Genomic DNA, 16,352 nt, shown 5'->3' on the forward strand with positions numbered 1-16,352 from the left:
TTCTAGCAGTGTGAAGCCCTATTCTAATGCAACAACGTTTGTAACGTTCATTTTGATTGGATAACGTCACTTATTTACATTGCATCAATTGACAATTGATGCTAGGGGACGAACGCACAAGCGCAGACGGCATATGACAAATTTTAAATACATGTTTTAACGTTGTTTTCTGTCAGATTCATTAAAATGGAGATAACAATATTGTATTTTAAGCTCCGACGGCATCAATTGGGGATTTGATGGTCGTAAATACCCGTTTACTGTCTCCGCTAACGCGTCGCCAGTAAACTTAATTTGCGACCATCAAATCCACAATTGATGTCGTCGGAGCTTAAAATACAATACAGTTATCTGTAAAATATATAAGACAACATTACAAATTTTAAACAAATCGGATGTCTGCCTATTTTTATTTAGACTAAATGCGTATTGTAAATCAAAGTTCAAAATTTTAAACTTATTTGCTGATGTTTTTCATTTCAATAGAAATGGTTGTGACAAAAGTGGACTATACTGTGTTTTTGCGACAGTGTTAGAACGATTGAGAATAGAACAAAGATATCGATATTCAGCACATCATTAAACAAACTAGGAATAGAAGACCGCAGATTATCTTAAATTATGTAGGTAGAAAGTCTTATTAGATTGATGTATGTAATCTAGTAACCAACATATCCACTAAACTTCTACTTTATACAAAAATATATTCACGGATGTTTTATTTGAATTTTTTTGTAGTTCTAAAAATTCTTGCATTCATGAATCCAAACAGATGTTTTATTTTCTCGATTTATTATGTTTTTAAACACTATAATATATTTAGAACTCGTCATACATTTAAAAGTGGGTGCTTGTTACAACATCTACAAAAGTATATCGCCAATGAGACTACTTTCCACCATAGAATAAGTGATGTATTTTGACTGCTATTAAAGGTAACATGGTGTAATATTCTTAGAGAATCAAATATCTAAAATCAACGTTATTCACACTTTCTATTGACAGTCATTTGCACTGAAGGGACATATACACTACTTGTATAACAATACAACAAATTAGACTGCTCGATAGTCATTCATATTTGTCATTTATTTTCAATTACTGTTCTTTCATTTTTCAGGAACAGTTCCGGTTTATTTAAGATGCCGTTTTAGAATACTTGAAACAGTTTGAAACGTATGCAAATTTCCAGTGAAACAAAAACTGTTATTGTTTATGCCTTTTTACATGTTTCTATACAAATTAGTTTATTAATTCATTGCTGTTTTTAATCAATGTGCAATGTAAATATATGAGCAAGTACTTTAAGTATGCATATCAAATAGCCTTTTTATTAAGAGACTGTCGAGTTCAATATTCATTTGTCAATCGTGAAAAGGTACCAAAAAAAAAATCTGTTCCTTGTGGTGAAAATAATAATACTCCTTGACATTGCGTAGTTCGATACATATTTGTTTAATACTCAACTAGACACCAAGTTGTACCGACATCTACCGAAACTACATCTACAGCTATGAAGTCGACAACTTTTTATCGATTAATGCGATTTGATAATAATTAGTGAAGGGAATTTGATAAAGTGTTCAAAATTACTTTTGCGATACTGTTGAAGAATAACAACTTTTGAAATGTATTTGATACATACAGGGGTTGTTTCCCATCATACGGAGTTAACTATTATACTTGACCTTTATGTTAATAATTACAACTTTTACATAAAAAATCTAAGGACTATATTTTCTATATTCACGAGGTTGCTGGTTCTAATGAATATAAAATGTACATTTCTAACGCAATAGTAAAAACTGAAAATAAGGAATTGTTTTATGGAAGTATGATCTCATATGCCCTGTAGCTTTTTAAGATAATATTTTTTATATAGCTAAAAAATAGAAAAACGAGGTGTCCTCACTGAAATCATATGCTCAGTGGTGGAGAATTTTTTACTGTTGTTTAATCACTACGTCTGGTATTGGTTTTATTTATATGTATGGGGAATTTTCAATTTCACTACCTATAGTTCGAGGTAAAATTAACGTTTTTGTTTCTGTAAATTTCGTTCTATGCATTGCACTAATACATGCCTTGTACTGTTTACGGTGCCCTTGTATAAAATCTTCTATAAAGTACGACAACATATATCGAGTTAACGATGGCAAGATTTATTAAAAGCAGGTTAAGTACTTTGTGAGCTTCCTTCCAGAATCTGCAAGCACTCTTTAATACAGTATAACATTTACTGTTATTTGTTTTGAGTTTTGTTTTGTTATTTATTTTACCAATTTTATTTATCAAACACTTCTCCTGTATATTTTCGTCATAATATGTTCTTTTATGTAAATTTTGTTAATCTAGATACATGTAGTTGTTATTTATTTCGTCTGTTCTTTTTGTTATCTTTTATAACGTTATTATTGAGTTAATCAATGTTTCTGTTCGGTGATATTGTATGGGCTTTAATGCACGTTTTGAATATTTACTGATCGAGATACAATAATTTTTCTAGTGACAACTTTGATTTACATATTCGGCCATAACGGTTGCATTGTGGGACGCAACAAAAGTCTAAAAGTTTACACCAGGACCAGGATTAAACTGAATGTCAAATATTTTGTTATTTCAATGCTTTATTCCAAAGGTATGTCCAGAGACCATTTATTAAAGCCAAGTAATGACATCATAAAGAAAATCCCACACCCGGAGGTAGTCTTCAGTTGTCTTCTAAATAAATTTGTGTATTAGGTCAGCTAAAATGAGAAATACATAGCAATACGCACAGTGAAACTCAGTTTAAAAGAAGTCCGAGCCCAATGTCAGAAGAGGTAATAAAAGAAACATTAATAATTTTAGCTAGAAGATTCTAGAGAACAACTGTTGCCCAAATATATAAATGTATATAAACCGGCATATTTGTTTTAACATATAACACTGGACACTTTTAATTTGCAAAACACTCATTTGCAAATCCGCCGCCGCCTCAAATAAGAGCTACAGTGTCATGTATATAACCAAAATGTGCGGAATTACATGGGATTCAATAATTTCATTGGATTTCTACTGTTACTATTATATTTATTTTGCTATTTGATTTATAAAAACATGGGATTTTCAATATCCCATGGGACAGGGCAAAATCCCATGGGATTTACCCATGGGATTTTTGTTAAATCCCATGGGATTTTTTTTGGTCCCATGGGATAATTGTAGTCCCATGGGACAAAAAAAAATCCCATGGGATTATTATTATCCCATGGGATTTTTAATATCCCATGGGACAAAATAAAATTCTATGGGATTCAAATTATAAATATATAGATATAAATATACAGTATGTGTATGTTGCAATGAATGCTGTTTGGTAGTAAAACGTTTTAAATGTATACAAGTTTTTTTATATTTTATATATAATTTTTTTTTCGTTTTGTCACAAACATGTTTTTTCTTTGTTAATATGACAATAACGATTATAATTCTGATTTTGGAATGTATAATAAAATTTAAGGTCAAAGAGTAAAGTTCTTTCACTGAAACAAAATGATGACATGTTTAAATAAATGAAAAAATATTGTTTTGAAATCTTTGTCTTGTTTATTTTATAATGAAAAATAGAACTGAAAAAAATATTTCATATTCTGACTGAATAGTTTACTCTTTTCATGAAGTAAGGTTTTCTTTGTTATAGTTTCTTTGCAATACATGAATATGCAAACAATTTGAATTATATACCTTTGTGGTGTACATAATATTATGCTTATATTTGCAAATTTATAATTTAAACACTTTTTGTGTTAAATTTTAGTTTTCTTTTTTGCTGCTTGCTATGTACAATTATTCAGTCCACTATATAATAGTCAAGTCAATAAATTATTTCATTCACTAGAATATTCCTGCAATTCTTAGACAAAACATTTTTCAATCTGTTCTTCAAAGATCTTCCTCCGTACATCTTTATTGGATGGAGCGATTCAAATGAGAAGACAAAGCAGGTTTATTTGGACAACAACATACTAATATTTTTTTCATTTGTTCCTGCTTTCAATTGATAATTACATTGTTGCATTTACATGATCAAGTTCTTGAGCATCTATGATCGTGAGGATATGACTTCTTTTTGTTTATAGTCATTATGTTGAAATTTCCTCTTTCTATTAAATGTAGGAAAAAAACGTTCCATTTCAAATTAAAAAAAAAAGTCGCACTATTGAGAAAAATATCATCTTCCAAGTTTTCTGTTCAGTATTGATCTGTTGAATGATGACCATGAAAACCGAGATGTCTGACCTACAAATACACAAAAAAATTATCAGTAAAGAGAAATACAGCAATAAAATGGCTATTATATCATGTTTATTAACATTTTAATAAACTTTCATTTAAATATCTATTGTAAGTACTCTTATTTCAGTGCTTTGTGTCTATGATTTACATATTACTGGTTATTGTTTGGTTCCTTGTTGCAGTCTTTTGAGTTAGCCCATTGCAACAAATTTTTACAATTTGTTCAAATGTTGTGCTGTTAAAACCACTGTCCGATATAGCGTTTACTCAATGTCAAAGGTTGTACAGTGAACTATTTTTGTTAAATTAAGGGGGCTCGCAGGTTTCAATCAATTTTTTTTCTTAATATAGGGTTACGCTATATTTTTCTATAAATGAACTTTATCTTATACTTTATAGAAAAATTAAATTAAAAAAATGGGGACACCATTCATTCACACTCACAATCCGCCTTTGAAAGAAGCATATATACATTTTTGTAAAGGTACTTTTTTTTCTGTTGAACTAATAGGAGAAATAGAGGTAATTTAGAATGAAAAAAGAACTTCATTACAGAAATCGCTTAAATTTAACAATAGTTTAGTTTAAGTAAAGTTAGTTGAAAATGATAATAAAAAATATAGGTCACTGATGAGCTAAAAAAGATATTACAATTCTCATGCCAAAAAATAGCATTTCTGCACCAAAGGGAGATAATTTGGAGCTTTTTTAATGAAAGTTGTCTGGGGCCAAAACGAATTGATTTTTTAGAATGATTTCTGTACCATATGATAAAGTAAAAACTAATAAAGTTATAAATAAAATTAGTTATGAAAAATAAAAATTTAATATTTTTCTGAACTTTTTATACCCTCGAGCCTCCTTAAATGTCATTTGATCTCTATTGGAGAAAAGTCTTATTTGAAATCAGACTGCTTCTAATTTTTATATCAACCCAGCCATATTATGCCTGTCCAATATCAGGAGCTTGTACATAGTTCAGTGGTTGATGTTGGTTCATATCCGTCATTTTTGTTTTTCATAATATTTTGTTTTTTTATAAATTAGTCTGGTATATTTGAAGTTTGAATTGATGCTTCGTTTCAAATTTTGTTAGCATTGTCTTTTATAGATTACTATATCATGTATAGGGTATGAGTTTTTTCATTACTAACAGGTCATCATTGGCCTCTAATAAGTAATTACAATGGTTACATCCACTTAATTGAACTCTAATGGATAGTTTTCTCATTTATCATACCACATCTTATGTCTTATTTTAATAAATATTTAATCATTACTCAAGGGCTAAAACTTTTTTTAACAGTGGACTTACCATTTAGGCTTTGTTGACCTTTGTAAATCTATTTTTGTTGATAATTTCTTCTGTTTATAGTTTCCCTTTATCTTTAATATTCTTGCCCTACACATAAAAGGGTAAACAATATCATTTAATGACAAAAATAACTTCTAATACATAAAAAGTAGGCAACTGAAAATTTTGCCTCATTTGTATATAACTTCGACTTGATCCTCATTCTTGCTGTTTAATATTATCATTGTTTAATGAAAATGAGGTCTTAGTAAAATTAACCTTGGCAAACAGACATCTTCTTTTTTATATGACACCTTGTATTCATTCCGTACAACAAGTAGACCTATGCTTATAATATCTGATAAAATGACAAAACCAAGAAAACTTAGCATTGACCAAAGAACCATAAAATGCGGTCATGGTTTTATGAATCTGCCAGAGAGACATGTACACCTTACAATTGTTACATATCCTACAAATATAATCTACCTGTAACTTTAAGCATAATTATGATAAACAATGCAGTGTTTCATTGACCAATGAAAATGAGGTCACGGTCATATAAAATATGACAGACCGACATGTGCATCTTACAATCATTCCGTTCACTAAATAAAGTGGCCTTATTGCTTACAGTATCCGGAAAGTAAACCAAACCACAAAAACATAACATTTTCATAGTTCCTTATACCCTGCCACATTCATAATACATGTATATGTGCCTGTTCCAAGTCTATAATTCAGTGATTGTTCTTTGTTTATGTGTAACATTTAACTGTTTTTCCATTTTTTTGTACATAAATTAGGTTGTTAGTTTTCTGGTTTGAATTGTTTTCGTTGTCATTTCTGGACCATTTATAGCTGACTTTGCAGTATAATTGGGAGTACTCTCAGATCTGTTCATTGTGTCTTTTTGTGTAGTGATGTATAAGTACCCAGCCACGTCCGCTTGTATTTTTGTCCATCTGATGAGTTAAGCCTTTTTCAACTCATTTTTATAGTTTATTCTTATGTTGTACTGTTATACCACTGTCGCATGTTAGGGGGAGGGTTGGGATCCCGCTAACATGTTTAACCCCGCCACATTATTTATGTATGTGCCTGTCCCAAGTCAGGAGCCTGTAATTCAGTGGTTGTCGTTTGTTAATGTGTTACATATTTGTTTTTCGTTCATTTATTTATATAAATAAGGCCGTTAGTTTTCTCGTTTGAATTGTTTTATATTGTCTTATCGGGCCTTTTGTAGCTGACTATGCAGTATGGGCTTTGCTCATTGTTGAAGGCCGTACGGTGACGTTTAGTTGTTAATGTCTGAGTCAGTTTGGTCTCTTGTGGACAGTTGTCTCATTGGCAATCATACCACATCTTTTTTTATATGTGTTCATTGTTAAGGCTGTAGGGTGACCTTGAGTTGTTAATTTCTGTTTCATTTGGTCTCTCATGGGGAGTTGTCCAATCATACCCTATCTTCTTTTTTTTATATTGTCCTATGTACTATGAAAATAAAGTAAGATGAAACTTCTCAGTCAGACATATGCACCTAGTTGACCTTTTGCTTATTTGAAAATAAGAAAATAAGAGAAACTGGCCAAAAAAACCAAAAAGGTAACATTAAGCAATAAACCATAAAAATGAGGTCAAGATTGGATAAAACATGCCAGTCTAACATGTACATCCCTAAAAATTTTCATACAACAAATATACTTGACATGTTGCATACAATATTAGAAAACCCGACCAAAACACAAAAACTTAACAATAACCACTGAACCATGAAAATGAGGTCAGAGGATAGAAAGCCAGATAAATTGACACAAATCCCTGTGGTAAGACAAAATGTGCCATAATATTAGTCCAAATGATAATGAAGTCTTGCATGGCTATTCTGTTCTGTTCTGGTTTAGAAAATCCCTCCTTCAAAGGAGCACTTCGCACAATGACGAATAAATGTTTATATATATGTTACAGTAAATAGGTTTTCCTTAACTGTTACATCTCCACCTTATTTCTCCAGTTTTCTGTACAAATGCCTGACTGAATTTTGTGTTCTTCAACAATGATGACCGTCTTTCCTCTATCAGACTCTATTTTCTTGAATGGTATATCAGACACTCTTGACTCGTTAAAAAATATTCTATTACTAAACAATTTATTTTTTGGCGAGTTTTCTTAAATTTGATGAGTGTTCAATTAAATCTTAAGTGGACATTTTAATAATAGTACATGTATAATATAGGTAAAACATGTACAGATATGATATAAGTAAACAATATTTACAGGTAAATGTGGCGCAATTTCATTTCATTTATTGGCGCAATTAATACCATCAAAATAAAAGAGAGTGGCGCAATTAATACCTTTTCAAAACTGCAATCGGCGCAAATTGATTCTGCCCAAAATCTGATACATTTCCATTTATCATGTTTATCAAGCTTTATGTGCAATTTCCTTAAATTAAAAATGAATATATGTAATAAAAAGAAAATATTTCAAGATGTTTTGTCAACAATTTGTTTGTGACTCTTTGTCCTATCAAATTTATGACTTTATGTCCAGTGACTTTTTGTCCTGCGACTTTCTGTCCGTTTACCTTCCATCTAAATCAGTTAAAATGAATAATTGTTTTTTGCAGTAGTCCGGGTAACGAATCGATTATTATTAATCATGCAAATTGCGAGTCAACACTTGCACACCTTTTTTCAGAATGTCAGCTAAAAACAAAGAATCACTGGTGATAGGGGAGTGTAACCGATGAATTGATCCTGAATCAGATAAGATTTTCCAAGTAATACGGAGAACCTCTTTATTTGATCACACTCGCCTGGAGATTTAATAATAAGGCTACTAAAAACATTTTATTTCCCCATGTTCGCTGTTTTTCGCCATAAGTATTAAGCTGAATAAAGCTATTTGAAAAATACATTAATTTGTGTTTTTTTACTGCTACAAGATATTTTAATAAAATGCTAATTACGCACCAGTTGCTAAGCATAGAATCATTCTAAGCCAGGAACAGTATACACTAACTGCATTATGCCCCCGTCACACTAGACCAAGTTCCTATCACGTTCCCAGTGCGTTCTGAAAAAGTAGGCGAACGTAGTGGGAACTTCTAAGTCGTGGTACGAACGCAGTGCAAACTTATATGGTCGTACTGCGAACTTGCATGGACGTGGTAAGTTCTTCATGGACGTGAAGGACGTGAAATAATTTTGAACATGTTCAAAACAAACGTAGTGAGAACTTCCTGAGGATAAAACGCAGTAAAGACCTAATAAGAACGTACTGAGAACGGCTTGGTCGTAGTAAGGACGTAGAGGACACTAGTTATGAACCGTATGGACGTAGTACGGACGTGATAAATTTGAAAGCCGTCTTCACTGCGTTTTTACTACGTTCTTGGAGATTGCACCAGGACCTTACTACGACTGCTGTACGTCTTTACTACGATCTTTTAGAACTTGGTGATTTAGGGAAGTTTTCAACACGACCTCGCGAAGACTATTCTACGTTCTTATTACGTTCTAAAAGACCTTAGTACGTTCTTTGTACGACCTATCGGTATGCAGTACGTCTTTACCACGTCTGCGGTGCGTTTGCAGCAGGTTTGCATCGGATCTCTGTTACCCGTGTTGAATATGGTATATATAGGTTTTTTTTTTAAGACGGAATCATTTGTAATTGTACTGTTGAACGATGGAACAAGATTTACTTCTACTTCATACATCATTACAAGGACAACAAGCTCTTCTTGATGCTCAAGTTGCGCTTTTCTGCTTCAGGATAAAAAGAAAACAAAGGAGACCCAGAACATGGTGGGTGCGTCCCTGGCTTACTCAGGAAAGAAGGCTTATGTTTGGCCACTATGATAGACTGATGCAGGAGTTGAGAATGGAGGATCAACAGTCGTTTTTCAACTTTCTGAGAATGCCGCCCGAGATGTTCGACGAAATATTGAATAGAGTAGGTCCCAGAATTCAAAGGAGAGATACCCGGCTTAGAAAAGCATTTGAACCAGGCCTGAAGCTCGCTGTCACTATACGACACTTATCTTCTGGGGATAAATATCCAACTCTACAATACGACTTTAGAGTTGCCCGAAATACAATTTCTATGTTTATTCCCGAAGTCTGCCAAGCCATTGTAGACGAATATAAAGTCGAAGCAATTTCTTGTCCCACCACACAGCGCGAATGGCGTGATATTGCTGAAGAGTTCCAGCGAAAATGGAATGTTCCACATGCCTGTGGTGCTCTCGATGGCAAACATATAGCCATTAGATGTCCTTCAAATACAGGATCACTCTTTCATAATTACAAGGGATTTTTCGCAGTGGTTCTCCTTGCATTAGTTGACGCGGATTACAAGTTTTTGTGGATTGACATTGGTGGTTGTGGATCAATGTCTGATGCTCAGATCTACAACAATTCTGAGCTTAAAGAGTGCTTGGAAGAAGAAACGATTGGCTTTCCAGACCCGGATCCAATGCCGAACGATGACAAAAATGTGCCATATTTCATTCTTGGAGATGACGCTTTTGGTTTGAGAACATATCTGATGAAGCCTTATTCTCAACGAGGCTTAACAGATGAACAATTGATAACTAATTACAGAATATCGAGAGGAAGACGTGTGGTTGAAAACGCATTTGGTATACTGGCCCAACGATGGCAATTATTACTTACCACCATGATGCAGCAGCCAAATGTAGTACGAAACATTGTCGAGCGTTTGTCTGCACAATGTGATGAGACTACGATATCCAACACAACAGAACGCGCAACTTGACATGGAAAATGACCAGCATGACTTGATTCCGGGCTTATGGCGAGCGACCGCAAATATGTATGAAGTAAACATGGTAATTGGACCAAACAGAGACACCGTAGCTGCAAAGAAGCAAAGGGAATACCTTCGACTATATTTCAATAGTCAAGCTGGCTCAGTTCCTTGGCAAAACCGCATGATAAGTGCATAGTTGGTAACTGATGGAACGGTTTTGATTTATAAAGAATGTACACATGTATTACAAGGATATTTGAATTTTTGAATATATTATTATATTTATATATTTGGCTTTGTGTTACTTGTCCTACGGGGAACCTTGTCTAAAACAAAACTCGTATTCCAGAATTACAACTTGGCTAATCCTACCTTAAACGATCATTTATCCCCTATATTTTCATTTTCATATCTAGTTCAGTATTGAACATATCATGTTCATTTGTCAACCACGGTAATAAAAGGACGTACACATAGTGTACATGTATTCTCGCAATTCGAGAATATTGAACAACATTACATATCAACTAATTTTTTTTGTACTTTACGTCTAAACCAATTCAACACATGCCCGTTGGCAATTTTGATGTAATTTGAAAAGAAATCGAGATGTTTATTGACTATATTCGATTCGTTGTGAGACTTATAAATCTGTTACTGTGAAATTACTTTTATTCGTGGAAAACAATTTCAGTGGCTTGTTAAATATCATGGATTCGTGGGTTTTTTAATTTGTGGTTTCAAATAAATTTCAGTATTAGTCATCATCCTATGGAAAGAGCGAATCGAGAACGGTCATTTCTACTATAGCATTAGTATTGCGACTCATCGAGGAGTCATTTCTACCATAAACACGAGAATCGAGACAGGTCATTTGTACTATAATCACAAATGATTATAGTAGAAATGACCTTTCTATATAAATTAACTATATCGCTAATTGTGTTTAAAGTAGAAATTAAATTTATCGATTCGCACTTTCCATAGGGTTGTCAGAGAAAATAAGAAATTTGTTTGGTAATGGATTTCGTGGTTTAAGCTAACTGCGGAATCAACGAAAATTGGTTCCCAATGAACAATATCAGATCATGGTACTTTTACAGTATTTAAAGAGAGGTAAAAATTTGAAACAAAAACAAAAGAATATACCATAGTCGCAAGATGTACTGATAGTCAAGGAACAATAAATAAGACTTTTTGGGTTAATACGGGACCTACCATTCAACTTGCAAGGCAGTGTGGGACATTTTTTACGAAGAGCAAATTATTGTTTCCATAAACTTTACATTATGCTATAATGTGTAAATATTTATTTTTTCTGTCTTTCTGAGCCAAACTTCTTCTAAAACTTCAGTATCAAATTATTTTTTAAGTAAAGACATTGTCTCTACCTTACCCCTTCAATGACTTTGATTGTCTTTGATATATATTATATTTCTCGTATACTTACGCTGACAAAAACTCAAATTTCTTAGCACCCAGTCGTCCTTCTCAGTTAATTCACCATCACCGGAACCAGGAACCAGATCGTAACTTCTTGAGCTTTCCATATCTACTTCTCAAACTAGAATACCATATACCATATAGAATACCAAAACATCGACAGATTTTCCCATCTCAACTGCTTTATCCCGCCAAAGTTTTTCTTTTTTCACCGTATCTTTATATAAATTTAACTTCTTATTATACAAAACTGGGTTGGCCTCTAACCACTCGATCATACTTTGCTCCTCTTCTGGTGAGAAATCAATAACTGGTTTCGATTTTTTACTTGCCTTGGAGCATCAGTACTAGCAAAGTCTGACTGAACTGACTGGGTTATCATCTTCACTATATCCCCCTTCTAAGTCATTTTGTGCATGAATTGCTGGTTCTTCCTCGGGTGTTGCTTCTTTTTTAGCAATTTCTCGCTGATTACATGCGGGTGTACTCCTACAAACTCCCCTTTTACTCTTTCTTCCGCGACCTCTAGCTGGCATGTTGCTGAATGAAATAAAAAATGCCCGTGAATTTTTCTGTTTTGTATGGAGTAGTTAAGACGTAACTAGAACCTACAGAGGTCGTTCTGCAAACTTTATGGACGTTGTAAGGACGTGGTAGCTAGGAACGTAGTGAAAACCTTATGGTCGTAGTAAGAACGTAGTGAACACCTGATGGTCGTAGTAAGAACGTAGTGAACACCTGATGGAAGTTATATAGACTTGACACGAACCTAATAAACACTTGTTGAACGTGGTGCGGTCTTTGTAAGGACGTAGAAGGGTCGTGTTAGAGACCGAATAACGGTTTTATCAATCGAATTTGAGCAAGTTTCTACTACGTTTAAAAAAAAAATTAAGACGTAGTGGAAACTTCATGGACTTTGTCTCAGTATGACGGGAGTATAATACCCCAGTCTCACTAGGCCACGATCGCACTACGATCTGTGAACAAAATGCAAATTTTAATGATCGTAGTGCGATCGTGTAGATCGCAGTAAGGTCGTATCACGGTCGTGGTGAGGTCTTCAAGATCGTGAAGAGCGTGGCCAACTTTGAACATGTTCAAAACAATCGTGGTGCGGTCGTGGCGAAATCAGGTCGTAGTAGAAGCGTAGTGAGAGCGCACTAAGATCGTAGAAAGATCGCAAAGGTCGCTGTACAATCGTAGCGAGAGCGTAGCGAAAGCGTGATTCTATTCGGAGATACTGCGCTACGATCGCACAGCGACGTTATCACGACCTCACTACGACCATCACGTTCTCACTGCGACCCAGCTACGCTTCCACTACGACTATACCACGCTGTTCACGACCATTGTACGATTCTAGCACGCCCTTGCCGTCCCCATCACGCTCTTCTTACGACCTGACTACGTTCACACTACGACCATCATTCTCATTGTCATTTTCACATAAAATATATAAAAAAGCTCCCTAGATTTTGCTTGTTTGAATGTAATTATCCATTTGCTCTAACGGCTTAACCATGCTTCTCGTTTTTATATAGATTAGACCGTTGGTTTTCCCGTTGAAATGGTTTAACACTAGTAATATGTTGGGTCCTTTATAACGTGATGATTGATGTGAGCCTAGACTCCGTGTTGAAGGCCGTACCTTGGCCTATAATGGTTTACTTTTATAAATTGTTTCTTGGATGGAGAGTTGTCTCATTGGCACTCATACCACATCTTCCTATATATATATATATATATATATTTTGATAAATAAAAAGTCCTTGGTACAGAAAATATAATTTAAAAGTAAAAAACACAAAAAATCACATCATAAATCGAACATTGTTTCTGTTAGCGCTTTCACCGCATCTCCAGCGGTTCATCAGACAGAATTGTTATCGTTAATAGTAACGACTTGTGACGTTACGTTATAGTAACGACTTGTGACGTTACGTTATAGTAACGTCATGCGGTAGTTGTATATATCTTACGGAATTTTATTAACGGACCGAATTTCACTTCCTATTTAGTGTGGGCTTATAAAGTTCAATAAAATATTGTTCCTTGGCTTCACGCGGAATTTTATCTTCGGTCCACATCTTAAAAAAGGGATATATTTTAAATTTTCCCTTTCCACATCGGTCAAAGTGTTCAGAACAGGGAGAATTTCGAATTGACGGGTCTTTTATCTGCTGTTTATGAACTCTCACTCTATCAATTAGTCTATTTGTTTGACCTATGTAGTTTTTATTACAAGTGGGACAGGTTGCACAATAAATGACATTTTCCGATTTGCAGTTCATGCTTTTATTCGGTTTGATTACTGTGCCGGATTTCAGAGTTTTACTTTGTCCCACTTCTAGCATTTCGCACGTTCCACATCTGGGATCCCCGCATTTTTGTATTTCTGCTACCTTCTGTGTACTAATTGTGCTCGTGTGAGAAGTTTCTTCAGATTTGGTGCTTGTCGACGGCTCCCAATAAGCTGTGATTTGTCGACAAGATCTTTCATTTTCTCTGATTTGTGAAGAATAGGTAAAAACCCTTTAGCAGAATTTAAGATCTGGTGATTACGTGGATTATGAGTTATAACAAAAGGAATTGATTGTTGTTTATCTTTTTTGTCTTCCCTTGATACTGTTTTTCTTAGTTCAGCGATTGGAATTTTCAATGCATTTTTAATTCCATTTTCAATTAATCTGACTGGGTAGTTTTGTCTTTTTAGATAATTTTTCAATTCCTGTAGTCTCTTATCACGTAACTCCAAATTTATTACTATTGTGCATATACGTCGGGCTAAATTAAAAGGAATATTTCGTTTGTGATTTTTTGTGTTTTTTACTTTTAAATTATATATATATATATATACAACTCGTCTAAACATCAACCCAACAATGTTAGATCTGTAAATTTGCTTTCGCAAATTTTTGGTTCTTCCCTCGCCGGGATTCGAACCCATGCTACTGTGATATCGTGACACCAAATCGCCTGCACTGCAGCCGTCCCGCTAGACCACACGACCACCTGGGCTCTCAAAAAAAGAGCTATCGGTGGGCATGTGTTACCTTTCCACGTCAGTTTTAATCTAGCGGCGTACTACAGTACATGATATATAAGGCATGAAGATGTTATTGTTACAGATCAGCTAAATTATCTATAGTAAAGGATCCTACAAATTAATGTAAGATACAGTCACAGAAAATAATTATATTCATAAGTACGTCTGAGTCAGTGACAACCCTACAACCCTACAATAGATGTATCAATATATATATTGATACATCTATGTCATCTCTGCTATCGTTCACTAAAATATCGTCATTGAGCTTTATGGACCAGCAATAGGTTGTAATTTAGGTTGTATTGGTCGGTCCGACATCTCTGCTAGATCAGGATTCGTTACTTTGCTCCCTCTGCCTCTACATCAACTCCTACCACCATAATACCCACGTGTTCTGTTAAATTTTGGTGGCATGACTGTAGAAATCTACGATTTAATCAGAAATAGAAGGAATTGAACTGTATTGATATGGAACACGATGTTGACGTTATTGCTGAGAACGTAGTAAGATCGCGCTATGAACGTAGTATAATCGTGGTAAGAACGTGTTATAATCGCAGTAAGATCGTGTTGCAATCGGATAACTCGTGGTATGGTCGTAGTGAGAACGTAAAGAGCGTAGAAAGATCTTGATAAGCGTAGTGATCCGTAGTGAGGTCAAAGAATAAGCGCGGTGAGAACGTGGTATAATCGTAGCGGGATCTTTGTAGAAGCGTAGAGAGGACGTAGTAGCATCGTGAAAGCAACGAACATTTACATTTTCATGCCGCTCATACCGCGACCTCACCACGATGTAAATTTATTTTAGATCGCGGTGAGCGTGGTGCGATCGTGGTCTAGTGGGACTGGGGTTATATGAAATCTGTAGTTTCTGAATTCCAAATGTCCTGGATAGTTGTGATACCGCTTTTTTAAAAAGAAGAGTAAAACAATGGTTTATTTTTGAAACGAATAGAAGAGTTTCCAAATATCCTCGTATTTAAAATGGCACTTTTATATGGGGATGAATCAACCTTTTGAATGAATCCTGACCACGTATCTATAATTTTCTGATAAAATTGTGGTAGTTGGTTCATATCTAAACCATTTAAACTTGAACATTTACATACAAAAAAGGCATCATTAAATTTATCGTCAAATTTCCTAAGCCAATACTTACCGATCGCATTCCAGCTTTCCAATGGCTCCTGAATTAAACGATATACAAGTTTTGTTTGTTTACTTTTTATAAACGTATCTATACTTACCATTCCAATCCCCCCTTTTATTTCATCCAAACAGCTGACATTTCTATCTACCTGGTTCACTTTTCCGTCCCATATAAAGTTCCAAATCATATTATTTAGCTCTTTAGTGTATTTATCCGGAATTCCTCGTATTTCGATCTCGTAAGAACAAAGAGAAAGTATCATATCTTTTACTATAATGTTTTACCTTTAAATGTAAGCTTCCTACTTTTCCATACATGTATACAATTTTTAACTTTTTCTATAATTTTTCTCC

At 34.2% G+C, this 16,352-nt stretch overlaps 1 protein-coding gene and 1 long non-coding RNA gene across 2 annotated transcripts in view; one reads left to right on the forward strand and one right to left on the reverse strand.

The window, feature by feature from the left end:
- The window catches only part of LOC143065125 (uncharacterized), a 121,489-nt gene that overhangs the window by 37,751 nt on the left and 67,386 nt on the right, over nt 1-16,352 (forward strand). The window lies entirely within an intron of this gene.
- Nucleotides 4,171-8,413, reverse strand: LOC143055139 (uncharacterized). The gene is made up of 3 exons (XR_012971963.1): nt 8,266-8,413; nt 5,594-5,680; nt 4,171-4,281 (listed from the first exon to the last, which is right to left on the reverse strand). It is a non-coding gene; the product is annotated as an uncharacterized LOC143055139 (long non-coding RNA).

The sequence above is a fragment of the Mytilus galloprovincialis genome, chromosome 1 (genome assembly GCF_965363235.1).
Source record: "Mytilus galloprovincialis chromosome 1, xbMytGall1.hap1.1, whole genome shotgun sequence".
Classification (NCBI taxonomy): Eukaryota; Metazoa; Mollusca; class Bivalvia; order Mytilida; family Mytilidae; genus Mytilus; species Mytilus galloprovincialis.